Source organism: Eucalyptus grandis, chromosome 6, assembly GCF_016545825.1.
Source record: "Eucalyptus grandis isolate ANBG69807.140 chromosome 6, ASM1654582v1, whole genome shotgun sequence".
Lineage (NCBI taxonomy): Eukaryota > Viridiplantae > Streptophyta > Magnoliopsida > Myrtales > Myrtaceae > Eucalyptus > Eucalyptus grandis.
In genome coordinates this window covers 56,153,161-56,166,315 of record NC_052617.1, presented here as the reverse complement: position 1 = coordinate 56,166,315, position 13,155 = coordinate 56,153,161, and the positions used below count along the sequence as shown (strand labels likewise).

The following is a 13,155-nucleotide window of genomic DNA, read 5'->3' as shown; positions in this document are numbered from 1 at the left end:
ATTAAATCATGAACTTTAGTCAACACGTTTGTCTTTTTGCCATCTACTTTAGAAGAGGAGAAAAAAATCAAGGCATTAACATGTTCATCGTTACTTTATGACATGAATTATCATATCCTATTTTGAGATGAATATATTATTTGGATAATTCACTTGTAACTTTTCTTGTTGTTCATAGTTCGAACTTAACTAATTGGAAGCCACTTCTACAGATTCCATTAACTTAAATTAATTTATATAATTTAGGAATTAGACTGAATATTTACCAATTGTTCATGGATCATATTGAACATTAAAAGTCCAATAATTACATTATATATTGAACTAAAATTTAGTAATGATTTATGTCGCACTCGCTATAATCAATTGAAGGCTACATTGGCTTCATTTAGTCGTTCAAAGAAATTATTAATCTTAATTTATTGGGTTTGTGACATTCTAAGTCTTACATCAGTTAGAAAAGATTGTATTGAGTGATTTATTAGTTGACATTCACCCTCAAACAATCATTACCTCGTGTGATGTTACTCAGAAGATTCATTTTGCTCGCATATAAGGGGCGTGTCATTACAACTTTTGTAGATTTTGGCTCGCATGCACATGATATATCCAAAGTGTAGTTCAAAATACATATCAATATGGAGAACCATGTGTATTCTTTGTCGTAAATCCATTTTTTGTTATCAAATTTTAAAACAACAAACAGGAGCGCAAGTTGTGTAAGTAACTTTCCCCCTTCTATAAACAGGCATTTTAAGTTGGTATTTGTCACTATCATACACCGAATAAAACCGACAAATTAACATCTTAAGCTTTATTTACAGAAATATAATTCCTTTATCTTCCTGAATTTGAATGAAATCCAAGGCTGTGGATGCTACCTGGTCCAATTGAACTCAACAACAAGCAAGCCTAAGAAGGCTAAATGCAGATCAGTCACGAGAACACGAGCCCAGCAATCCATAGACCGGTTGAGCCGAGCCTGGCCTTGCTACTGGAATCCTTCACCAGCTGAAGGTTCTCTCTTCATGGGCCACATCTTGAAATGTTGTGGCTTGGACTGGTTCATTTTGATTGCATTTGCAATAATGCAGCAGATGCCACATCGATCGAGCCTTCTTTAGAAAATTGACCGGACATGAGCGGGTCGGGCCATAGAAGCATGGTCGCCCGACCTTATCGGGCTCGGTGGGCCCAAAGTCATTGTTTGAGTGAACCAGTACAATGACTTGGGCGGGTTTGTGGGCCCATGATCAGGTGTACAGTTCCCCTGGATCCAATTGCAGAGTGATTTGAGAACAACGCAAGTCACATTTATAGAATTGTCGAGCGGATGGATTGGGTCGAAATTGGATCCGACCAAAATCGACTCATTTTTCTGGCGACTTATATCCGATCAAATCGACCCTGACCTATCCATATATAACTAAATCCATATTTATTAGAATACATCAATATTTAATCCAACAAATTAAAAAACAGAGTCACCCATTTAACCTACTTTTTCTTTTTTTTTGGGTATGATATTTAACTCATTTCAAGCTCTTCGCGTGAATTTGTTACTTGGATGAAGTTTCCTATCAAATTCAAAATGTAAATCAACAAAATAAAACGATGTTAGCAAATATAATAAAAAAGGTAAAAGAACCCGGTAAAAGAATCCCTAAGGTTTGGATAACTTATAAAGAGACAAAAGAAGTGTGCACTTTTATTGGGTGATCAAGCACCGATGCCGACTCAGTTTAGGTATTTGAGTTGTGCTTGGCTTTGCCTTTTCCATTGCAAAAGCAAAGACGTCTTTCCCTTTATATACGTTCTACAATCTCATATAAGCATATTCCATCGAGCCACAGCATATCGACTTCGGAACGGACTTGCAACAATTCTATGAACTTTCAGGATTATAGCACTCAGGGCATAGCAACACTTCAAGTAACATGGATGAAAAATGTTCAATTTGTAGATCCATTAAAAGACTCGGGCTTTCCTACCCTAACCGACAAAAAAACTCTATATATATATACTTACTATTTTAGCCTGCCGGCTAAATATAAGTTGGAAATGGGTATTTAGCTCATTTTGCCACCTCGAGTCACATCATGAGGTCAAAGCATAATGTGTAACTTTCCGGGACGGTCTGATTTTAAAAAATCATCGGTGGCTGTAGCGATTGGCCAAATCATCACTCTTCAATTTCCTTGATGGGGGAAGATCTTGTTAAAATCACGGTAGAAACCAAATCATGGCGATTGGCAGTGGCTTGACAAGTTTGAAAGTTCCATGATAATGAAAAGGACAGAATCAGCATTTTGAAAAGAATGATTCCGGTTTCTTCATTCTCATGCACCACTCGCTTTCCTTTCAATCGTTACCAGCAAGTTTCGGAAACAGTTCTGGTTCCTTCACCGGAGGTTCATGCGACGTTGGCGCCCTGTCTCTCATTCTCAAGATGACGAGGGAATCTACTTGATTATAGAAAAAATTATCAAACGATGCCAATTTAGTCTTTTAACTTTTTAAGTAGGCCACTATAGTGCTAAACCTCTTGATAATCTGCTAATGTAATTCTTTTAATCAATTTTGACCCGATCACTAACGTGGATGCTGATTATTCTATGTGACATAGACATGGTAAGGTCGAGTTTTGCTTGAGGCCTTTGAGGTGAACTCTCGCGGAGGCTCAACGATTGGTGGAGGAAGAAGGAAGCAACAAAGAAAGACAAGAAAAAGGAAATTTTAATTTTTTCAAAACAAAGTTGCAAAAGACTTCCACATGGGCGTTGGCCGGTGATGATTGGATTATTACGTAAGTGATTTTCGGTCAAAATTGGTTGAAATGACTATATTGATAAATTACTGAAAAATTTTGGACTAAAATGATGGTCGTACAATATATATATAATTATCCCGAGATTGTGTGTACCAGATTTTTTTTTTTTTTCATTTTTATAATTATCCCTAGATTGTGTGTACCAGGTTGACTTGTCTCAATTTGGTACCTAAACACATATACGTGCTGCCCTAGCTTCTTTCCGACGATTTCGTGCAATGCCACTCCTACATGTTCAGTCATGCTTCATCTCTTTTATATTGATGTTTTAAATCATATCCGTTGACTTTGCGCGAGATCTCTAATCAATTTCCGTGAAGTGCAAGATAGGACTACTACATGGGAGGTTTAATTTAACACAAATGATTTTTCACAATCGATAAAGACAGTGAATTTTTCCACTATATACTGCTAATATATTATCTCCCGATGGCATACTATTTTTACTTGCCCATCAATCATCGTACTGTTTACTGTAAATTTGAAGATTTCGTCAGAAAATGGACTTTTAACACAATATCTTGCCTAATGTAATGTAATTTAAGGATAATAATTTCGTTAATTCGTATCATACATAGATAGCATCCTACTCATCGATGTATCTGCTAATCCTCTTTTTATTACGTTTACGTTTGGCTTCCATTTTAATAACATAATTTTGATATCATCTATGGAATTTTATTTTGATTATACGTCTTCTTTATCCATCAAAAGCATATATAACTATAGATAGAAATTAGATGAGACTCATAATAAGATATGATCGGTTTCCAGTTTGATTGGATTTCAAGATGGAAACGAGAACCAAATCGATTGATCCTAGGACCGAGAACCTCCAGTTTGGTCCAAGAGGATCGGTCATCTTTTTTTTTTCCCTACTAAAGAGTGTCCATGCAGGACAAAAGAGGGGGGGAAATCTTAAGATATTAATAGAAGTAATAATGAGTTAATAGTCATTGTGCTGCAACTTGTGGTACCATAGGACGGGATGGTATTTACTTTATATTTTACTAATTTATTTGAAGAAATAATAAGAAGAAGTATATTTAGTTGGTCCAGTTTCCCCTTGAAATTGAGAATCGGGAATCAGACTGCCCAAACATTGATTCTACTTTTAGGACCTTTGAACTGAATTGACACTCTTGAGAATCAGACCCAATTAGTTTGTGCAGTTTCTAATTCGGACGCTTCGTTTTGCACACCCTACTCATAACCAATAATATAGTCGAGCATATTAAATACATCGAATCCTTTCTTGAGCTTGAGGGCTCTCTCTTCCTCTGCTCAACATGTCGTTGTTTTTCGCATGGGCCACATCTCGACATGTCATGGCTAGGACAGGTTCATTTTGATTGCATCAGTGATAATGCTACAGATACCACATCGATCGAGCTTCCTTTGGAAAATTGACTGGACATGAGCGGGTTGGGCCCTAGAAGTGGGGTCGTCGGGCCAGTTTTGCTTATCTAATGCAATTATCGAGCTTTGAGGGCCCAAAATCATTGCCCAAGCGTGCTCGTATGATGAGTTGGGCGGACTCATCGGTGTTATAATTATGGTTAATGGATCAACGGAAGCCAACAAATTAAGATACTTCTTTTCTGTTCACGTATTTATTGAATTCATGAATTTCCTAAACTTTTATGTTTATATATCTATTGAATTCATGAATTTCCTAAATTTATGTATCTTTTAATTCATGTATTTATTGAGTTTATGAATTTCTTGAATTCATGTGTTTCTAGATTCATGAATTTCGTGGATACACGCGTCTATTTAATTCATGTATCTCTTCTGTACATGAACTAAAAAACTCAATAAATAGATAGGAGCATAGAGCTTTATGATAGTTTTTTTTTTTGGACTTGATTCCAAAAGGGATTTGATATACTATTCTACTTTTCTGATTTTTCTAGGTGTTCTAGTTCAATTGAACAGTTCGACTGAGTTCTGTTTGCATAGTGTTAATTCAAACAGGTTCAAGGTACTGAATTTTGGGAGGCATAGTTCGTGAATTTGCGGAGCACTATTGGCAGGAACTAATTGCCTTAAGGAGATTTGAATATCCGTATCTCACCTCCATTACATTGATATTTTAATTACAACAAACAATTTGTTTTCTTTGGATTATATTCCAACAATCGGCCTGTGATCAGGTGTACAATGCCTCAAGATGCAATTGTATAGTGATGTTAGAGCAATGCATATTGCATCATAGACCCGTCGAACGGATGGGTCAGGATTGAAACTGGATTTGACCAAAATCGACCCATATTGATTCAATACAATTCTTGCGACTTATACCCGATCCAATTGTCCTACTCGAATTTAATTCATACCCAACTCAATTCATATTATTAAAACATATCCATATTTGTTAAAAAAAAAAAACATGTCCATATTAAAACATATCACCCATTTAACCCAGTTTAAGCTTTTCGTGTGAATTAGTTACTGGGATAAAATTATATCATATTAAAAAAGCAAAATTAACAAGATAAAAAGATGTTAGCAGATAACGAAAAAAAAAAAAAAAAAACCAACGTAAAGAAAATATATAAATTGGAAAAACTTATAAAGAAATGCAAATGTATACATGCGTCGCGATGACACATATTTTTATGAGAATTTTGGCACTTCCATCTGAGTGGACTTTCGTTACTTGAGTATGGCCCTACTAACGCATCGTTGACTTGGATTCCAAGAGCGCGGCGGAAACTTTGAATGAAGCCATTGGTGGTGACGACAAGCACATGAACTACCGCGACACCGGATCTAAATCCGATGCTCCTACTCCTTTTCCTCCTCCGGAATTGATTCGTGTTGGATTAGGTGATAAAGCAGCAGCAGCAGCTGCAACTCTGTTTAGGAATCTAAGTTGCGTTTGGCTTCTGCCTCTTTTGTCGCAAAAGCAAAGATGTCTTTTTCCCTTCTTTACATTCTATAATTTTCACATATGGCATATTATTATGTGAAGGGCATCCGCTTTTCCATGCCTAGGAAAACCATATTCGTCCAACCCCCCCATCGATTTGGTCCCCTCGTTCTACTGCGCCGACAGGTTTCAAAATCCACCGCATCTTCTAATAAGTATCCCTTTAAAAAAGGCCTTTGTTGTTTTGGACCGTACAAATGGGCCTCAACCGTTCAACGAACTTTCAGGATCGAGCGCTTAGGACCTTAGGTCAGGCATGGCAACGCTTGTGCATGGCGGGATAACACAAAAAGAAGTCCTCATCCTATTGGGCCAATTCAATCATGAATTTTTCAACTTAACCAACTTAGTTTTAAAACTTTGAATGACTTGTTTTGAACAAAATTGGCAATAAATTGTTGACATCAACGTTAATCAATACAGTTTTTACAATTTTTCTGATTTTTAAATTTTTAAATTTTTTTTTTCCATTTTCTTTTTCTTATCTCCCTCCATCGATTTGTGGCCTTAGTAGTGGTTGGCAGAGATTGCTGACCATAGTTGAGGGCCCTCACTTGGTGTTAGTGACCCTCCCGGGCTCACGGTGAAAAAGAAGAAGAAAAGAATTCCAAAAATTAATAAAAAATTAGAAAATAATAAAAAACCACAAAAATTGTCCAAGTTAGTGTTGGTCATGCCATATATATAACGGCACAAGATCAACATCAAATATTTCCGACCAAAATTGATGGAAGGACAAATCATCAAAATGTTTATGATTAGATTGACAAAAAAAAAAAATTATAATTGAATTGATCGTCACACAAAAGGTTTATCACTTTTTTTGGTAATTTTTGTTCGTGCATAGGTTTTCTGCATTTTGAGTAATATAGATTGAAAATGGTTATGTTGTCGACCCATTAAAAATGGTAGGGCTCTCCTACTCTAACTGATAAAAACCTATATTTTTAAATTTTAACTAATAAACGCATAGTTCAGCTCGCAAAATATAAGTTAAAAAAAAGTTAGGATCGGATCCATTTTGCCACTTCTAATCACATGCCATGAAGCTAGAGCATAATCCGCATCCTTTTCATTTCCCTTGATGGGGAAGATCATGTCAAAATCAGAGCAAAGATCGGATCATGGCGATTGGAAATGACTTCACGAGTTTGAAAGTTCTGCGATGATGAAGGCGACGGAAATCGGCATCTTGAAAAAGAATGGTTTCAGTTTCTTCATGCTCACGTACCGCTCACGTTCCTTTCGATCTTTGCCAGATGAGACCTTTGGTTTCGTCCCCCACAGGTTGATGCCACGTTGGGGTCTTGTCTCTTATCCTTAAGGTCACGTTGACAGGGGAGATCCACTCGATTGTTTGTGTACATACGTGCGTGGGGATAATTACAATGGAAGAAAGTAATAAATTTACCGGTCAATACTCTGAAAAAACACAAATTAGTATATGTGCGACAAATTTATCACAAATTAATTTTTTAACCATCGAAAAAAAAAACAGTATACTTATGACAAATTAATCTCAAATTAGTATATTTGTGATAAATTTACCTCAAATCAGTACATTTGTGACAAATTTATTCTAAACGATCACAAAAAAACTCAAATTAGTACATTTGTAACAAATTTACGCCAAACCAGTTTGTCCGACCGTCAAAAACCTCAAATTGATGTATTTGTGACAAATATTCCCTCAATTAAATTGGATTAATATCATAAAAATCTCAAAAATTGTATAACTGTGACAAACGGAGAGTAAAATCCCAAATTGGTATATCAGTTGACTGTTATGTATCATTCAACTTAGCAATTTGACAGTAAAATTTAACAGAATCTAATAGAGGGTAAATTTATCACAAATGTACTAATTTGAGGTAAATTTGTCAAATGTGGGGTTTTTGATGGTTAAAAAATTAGTTTAATGTAAATTTGTTACGGTGTTTATCAGTTTGGGATTTTTTAGGTATTAACCCTATATCAATTCAGTCCTAAACTCCTCAATTCTATCAATCAACTTTTATACTTTTGATGATTTACCAATATAATCCTTCCGGCCAAAATAATGTGGCATTGACTAAATTGAAAAGTTTAATATTGAATTAATATTCTTATAATGGGTTTATGACTTTTTTTGGTAATTTTCCAACATACATATGTTGCCGGAATGTCTTTTTGACGGTTTGGTGTAGTGTTACACCAATTTGTGTAGACGTGCTTCGTCCTTTTTATATTGCCATTTCAAGTCATATATGTAGACTTTCAATCAATTATTACATTAAAAATAAATAAATAAATATATCACGAAATCTCTTATCATTTCCGTGAAGTGCAAGATAAAACAACTACATTGGAGGTTTATTCTTATGCAATTGACTTTTCAACAATCTATAAAGAAAGCGAAGTTTTCCACTATATAATGCTAGTGTATAATCTCGCCATTGTATATTGTTACCTTAGTCATCAATTTACTGTTTACTGTAATGCCTCGATCATCAGTTTTTTTTTTTTTTTTTTTTTTTTTTTTTTTTTTTTCACGTTTACTTTTGCCTTCCATTTTAATAACATAATTTTTATATCATCTACGTAATTTTATTTTGACTATATTGTCTTTTTTATCCAGCAAAAGCATATTTAACTATAGATAGAATCTAGATGAGACTCATTACCAATCTAGTCAAGCTGTCTAGATTTAACATTGGTGAAACATTCCATCACTTGTAATTTATGTGCAGTTTATTTTGGATGAATTGATGCATTTCATTTTTCAATTTTATCTTTGTAAAACTACATAAAGTTTTCTTTTTTAGACGTTAATTTCAAATTCATTTATATAGAAAGCTTTATATCAAGCTTTAATTTGAATATGATTTTTTTATAGGTGCTAAAAATTAATTCATTAACTTTTTTGATATTCTTCCATACTCCCTTTGGTATTGCTCTGCATATATCACAAATCCAGATGCATCATCGGACGAGAGAATAAGATTTTGTTTGTTTCGAGAACAATAACTAATTTGAAAAATATTTTCTAAAAAATGATTGCTTGTATTACTTTAAAAAAAATGGAGGAATGAAAAATATTTTCGTCATTCATGAAAATGTTTAAATATAAACTTTTGTCAATAATGAAAATACATTTCATTAATCATTTTATTCTAAGTAATATAAACGATGATTTTTAGGAAAGTACTTTTCAAATTGTTAATTTTCTGTGAAACTAATGGAAAGTATACTGCGTCATCCTTTATTCAAACTTATAATGTATTAATAACAATATAATACTGTAGTTGGTGGATATGCATTATTATTGACGATAAAATCCAAATCCAAGTGTAGCTAAATCACTTTCAAGAAGTCGAACGTGTTACTCCCGACGGCGGGCGACGACTACTCCCACGGTTTAGGTTTCCTCAAGTATTCCAGCCGCTAGCGCTCATAATTCTATTACACCTTATTTTCTCAGTTGATTTTGACCAAGTGCTCAGATAATGTCATGAGCCAACTTGTAAAAATGAAATTAGTTACATCTTTTATCTGATGGGTCATGGGCAAATCATCCAAATCAATTCACGTGAAAATTATTTCCTCATGAATTACCCATGTGGAGATTTTTATCAGGATAGAATCAAACATGGGATCCATGAGTAAAGTTTTTACAATTTTCATGTCCTAGGGCACTAGTATTAACATAAAGGATGTCGGATTTCCTTCTTTTCTAGAATTAGGGTTCTCTAGAAACACGTTAAATAATCAATTAAGGAAATCTTACGATTTTCAATACCTTGTTATCATGTTATGCGCAATCAACACTTTATAGATCGTATTATTTCAAAATGCATTGTTGACCCTAAATTATTATTTAGAGATGGAAATGCAAAGTTGATCACAAATGGTTATGCATCTATCACTCACCATTTGCTTTTGAAAATCTCAATTAAAAAATAGTTGAATCAATAGGACGTCCATAATTGCATGCAAAGGAATTATTTTCCCCCATTTGGACAAAGAGTGATAAGAGGTAACATTAGTCATCATAATATCATGCGGACATTGCGGTACAAAGTTATGTAAATGAATGATCAAAACAATTACCGATATTAACGAAGACACGAAAGGATTATCCAATAAAAGGATTAAATGAATTACGTACCTAGTAAAAATAGTTAATGAAAACCTTACTACTAAGTAATTACGCGTGCTTTATATAATTAAAAACAAGGAGCGGCAATTTCTTGGTTAACTTCCAATTATTCATAGTCAAAATTCTCTCTCCGCGCTCGTTCCCCCTGCCGTCGCCGACGACAACGGCCGCTGCTGTGTGCTGGTTTGTATGAGCACAAAGGTTATAAGAGCAAGTGCGAGTATCTGATCGCCAATCCTGAGTGTAACGCCGGTGGGTTCTTCCATTACATTTCGTTCTTCTACTGTGATTGCGAGAAATTCACGGGTGTGGGGTATGCCGTGCTGGCACTGTGGCTGGTTGCTCTGTTTTACTTGTTGGGCAACACTGCAGCAGATTACTTCTGTTGTAGTTTGGAGAAGCTTTCTAGTCTTCTGAAGTTGCCGCCCACGGTTGCAGGGGTTTCTCTGCTTCCGCTTGGTAATGGGGCTCCTGATGTGTTTGCCAGCATTGCCGCATTTATGGGGAAAGATGCAGGGGCAGTGGGTCTCAATAGCGTATTGGGTGGTGCTGATTTTGTTACTTGTGTTGTCGTCGGGGCTGTTTCTTTCTCTGGGGCAGAGCAGAGGGTCCAGATTGATAGGAGGTGTTTTATCAGAGATGTATCCTTCTTCCTCTTCACTTTGATTTGCCTTGGTATTATTTTGATTGTTGGCGAGGTCAGTGTTGGGGGTGCTATTGCATTTGTTTCCATATATGGGCTCTATGCCTTTGCAGTTGCCGCCAATGAGATGCTGAGGAAACAATCCAGGAAATTAAGGCTAGATTCTGTTACGCCTTTACTTCCTGTCAGAGGAAGTATCTTTTCTCAAGGAAGTGAGGAAGACGAATCTATTTATGCCTCACTGATTGAGTCAAACTCTGATGGTGATGTACCTCATCTGCAAAGCGAGTTGCCGCACTGGATGTGGGCTTCAAATGTTGCAATTTATTCAAATGAGGCTGTCAAAGTGAATCCGGATAGCCCAAAGCAGTTGTGGGGTTGGAATGATGATGAAATGGCCAATGGAAATTCTTCCTTCACATGGTCGAAATTATCTCTACTGGAGATCCGCTGACACTACCAAGGCGGCTGACAATCCCTATAGTCGAGGAAGAAAGATGGTCAAAGACATATGCTGTCGCCAGTGCTTCATTAGCACCTATTTTTGGCATTTTTATGGAACACGCAAGACGATGTTTGAAATCTGAGCAGAGAAATCGCATATGCTATTGGCATATGTGCTGGGGCGTACTTGGTGTTTTTGCATATGTGTACACCAGAGCTGATCAACCACCACGCAAGTTCTTATTTCCTTGGGTCTTTGGAGGATTCTTCATGAGTATAATCTGGTTCTACATAGTCGCAAACGAGCTTGTTTCTTTGCTGGTAGCGCTGGGTGTTATTTTTGGCATAAATCCTTCTATCCTTGGTTTGACAGTTTTGGCCTGGGGAAACTCTATGGGTGATCTGATGTCAAATGTAGCATCGGCAATGAATGGTGGAGATGGTGTGCAGATTGCAATGTCGGGTTGTTATGCTGGGCCTATGTTTAACACACTTGCTGGTCTGGGAGTTTCACTGTTTCTTGGAGCCTGGTCTAGTAGACCTGCATCATTTGTAGTCCCCCAGGATAGCAGTCTATTTTACACGATGGGGTTTCTGATGAGCGGAATTCTTTGGTCACTCATCGTCTTGCCCCGACATGACATGCGACCGAACAAGATGTTGGGGATCGGCCTTATGTCAATTTATCTGGTCTTTCTGGTTTCAAGGTTAATCACATCTATGGGTGTGGTCTCATTGAATGGTCTTAGTTGACGGTCAAGTCATGAGGCATGGAACTCTGGTCAGGGTAATGTGTTTTAAAATATGGATGCCCCCTTCTCGCCACAGAGACTGCTTTGTGCCTGTTGCCTGGATCATGTAGCTCATTTTAGTGTTGCACATTGAAAAGTTACATAAGAATAGTTGAGCTGTAAGCTGGGCCTTAAGAATGTATCCATTCGATGTACAGTATTGAATTATCTTTGTGAGAGTCCATCATCTCCAAATGCTGCTGCTTTTTTCATATTGAAGGTCGACATAGGATACTTGTGAGATTGGCTTGTGACATGCTATCTGTGCTTCTGACACCATTGTTATTTCTCATTTTCAGAAGAACGTAGAAACTGTCAGATTGCAAATGAATGAACGAATAAATGACACAAAGTATCAGATCATAAATATGTTTTGTGTTTTGGATTGGAATGGTTGCTTTTCAGCTAGTGATTGGAGAAACTAGCCAGCACATTACTGGACCTAGATGTAGCTACATGCAGGATAAGAGTGAGAAATGTGGCTCGGTTATATGGAAATTCTGTCTTTCTCGTTCTGGTAATGCATATTTCCTCCCTTTGTTCTGGTTGGCACCGCACATCCTAGACAGAAGAATGTCACAATCAATAACGAAAGCAGAGAGGTTGCCAATATGGAGCAAGCGTCTTGCACCATACCCAATATCCCTATGCAATTGCCGATTCGAGTAAAATGGATCTGCAATGAGTTAAGTTGCAATCAAAGCGGCAATTGATGGTATTCGTATGACTGTATGAGTTCAAGTTTGTCTTTTTGCTGTCAGTTCGACGAATGAAGGCATGATCATGCTATGTTTTATGTTATCTTGTTCTTTTGTGTGATGCACTCTGATCGAGCTTAAAAGCACTTACAGTGCTGTGATAAGTGCTTCTAAACTAACTTAACCAGAAAATTCTCATGTTAGGCGAACTCTCTTTTTTTTTTTTTCTGTGGGTTGTGGTGCTTTTGAGCAACATTGCGCTTGCTGACACCATCGACTATATAGGATCAGCTTACCAATGTTTTATTCATGCTAAATGGGCGATCATGACTTAGCCTGAATTTAGTTTCCTCCTTAAGTTCTCATTTAGTTTTGTTATGTAAAACAGGAGCAAGAGCTAGCAATCGCTGCTAGCCAGCTTGCAGGTGCAGTAGTCGACTTCTTCGCAGATTCCGATCAAAGTGCAATCACACGGATGAAGGATTACTAAGCCGCGAAAAACAAGCTGCACCATTTAAACAGCCCATCGGTCCTCATTTCTGCTGAACAAAGATGAAATAATCATGGTTTAAGAATTTGATTATTCAACTAGCTGAGGCAGGAAGATGAAATGAGTGAGGTGAGATAGGAAGAGTGTCTACTTTGATTTTTGCCTTGTGAATAAACAACCACCGTT

The 13,155-nt window shown here is 36.5% G+C and overlaps 1 pseudogene; it reads left to right on the top strand.

Moving 5' to 3' along the window:
- Positions 1–5,583: 5,583 nt before the first annotated feature.
- LOC120294569 lies at positions 5,584–12,148 on the top strand (annotated as a pseudogene).
- Positions 12,149–13,155: the final 1,007 nt, after the last annotated feature.